This window comes from Rhagoletis pomonella, unplaced genomic scaffold, assembly GCF_013731165.1.
Source record: "Rhagoletis pomonella isolate Grant_MI unplaced genomic scaffold, Rhpom_1.0 Rhpom_scaffold_00001, whole genome shotgun sequence".
Taxonomy (NCBI): Eukaryota; Metazoa; Arthropoda; class Insecta; order Diptera; family Tephritidae; genus Rhagoletis; species Rhagoletis pomonella.
The window spans coordinates 49579696-49580903 of NW_023458555.1; the positions used below are offsets into that span (position 1 = coordinate 49579696).

Here is a 1208-nt window from a genome sequence, read left to right on the forward strand (position 1 = left end):
AGATGAAGATGAAGATGAAGATGAAGATGAAGATGAAGATGAAGATGTAGATGAAGATGAGAATGAAGATGATGATGAAGAATAAGATGAAGGTAAAGATGACGATAGAGATAAATATAAATATAAAGGTGAAGAGATGAAGATTGATTTTATTGGGAATATGTATCACAATAGCTATGGGTATCAGACGAAAGAGTTTAAGGAGGTTGTCATCTCTTTTAAGAGTTAAATCAAAATTATTTAATAATTTGAATGAATTATTACAATATGGGTATCAAGCAAAATGGTTTTGAAGAAGCTTTATTTCTAAAGTAAATGTTAGGGAAATGCCACCTGTTCAAAAACATCCATTGAATTAAGGGAATAAAGTAATTAAAAATAAATCACAAGAAAGAGGTTTAACAAGGTCTTTGTTTGAAGATATGTTGAAAAGGGTTAAAAAATGTGAAAATCTCCTGTGTTTTTGGCTGTGTTTAAGTACATATGGGTATTTCCATAGGTCGCATACGTGACAGTCGTACGTTTCAATATGATACAAACAAGGAATACCATGTGCTTTCTTTAACTTTTTTGGGCCATTGTATAGCACATAATTAGCTCTATATTTAACCGAAAAATGAAAACAATCGAATTGCTTGGTCCTGAAATACATAAAACATGTATTTTGTGTAGAATATACTTTATATTTTGACTTCAGCGCCAATTCAGGGTGAATTTGTTGGAAATCTATGACTTATTATGTTTCAACTACATACGTCAAATTCGAACCAAATCGGACCTTAAATACGGTTTTTCGAAATATCTCAACCTTGGCGTCACCTAGGTAGACCATTTTACGCAAACATGATGCTCGCCAAAACTTGACTATCGTAAGTTGCCAGTTTTTACTCGTTTTACGTTGAATAACTTTTTCTGGTAATTTTTTGTTCCTATCGATTTTGGTTTACGCTCTCGCTGGTAATATGTACATACATAGGTACTTACCCATTTTTGCAATTCCAAGAACATTGCATGCCAAACATTAAACTGGCTGTCACTTTTGTAAAAGTAAAATATGACACTTACATACATTCAAACAACTAACTACAATAGTAAAATTACACAAAATGTATTCCTGACACTAATCACGAAACAATTACCATAAATATCACCTCAGGGAACATGGTAATAGATTATCAACAAAGTCCGACAGTCTTTGATAGTCGAGC

At 32.3% G+C, this 1208-nt stretch overlaps 2 protein-coding genes across 2 annotated transcripts in view; both read right to left on the reverse strand.

Annotated features, from left to right (window-relative positions):
• The window catches only part of LOC118745826 (stromal cell-derived factor 2-like), a 10667-nt gene that overhangs the window by 5642 nt on the left and 3817 nt on the right, over positions 1 to 1208 (reverse strand). The gene's annotated exons all lie outside the window — the stretch shown is intronic.
• Positions 1 to 1208, reverse strand: part of LOC118745817 (stromal cell-derived factor 2-like) — a 7895-nt gene that overhangs the window by 5642 nt on the left and 1045 nt on the right. The gene's annotated exons all lie outside the window — the stretch shown is intronic.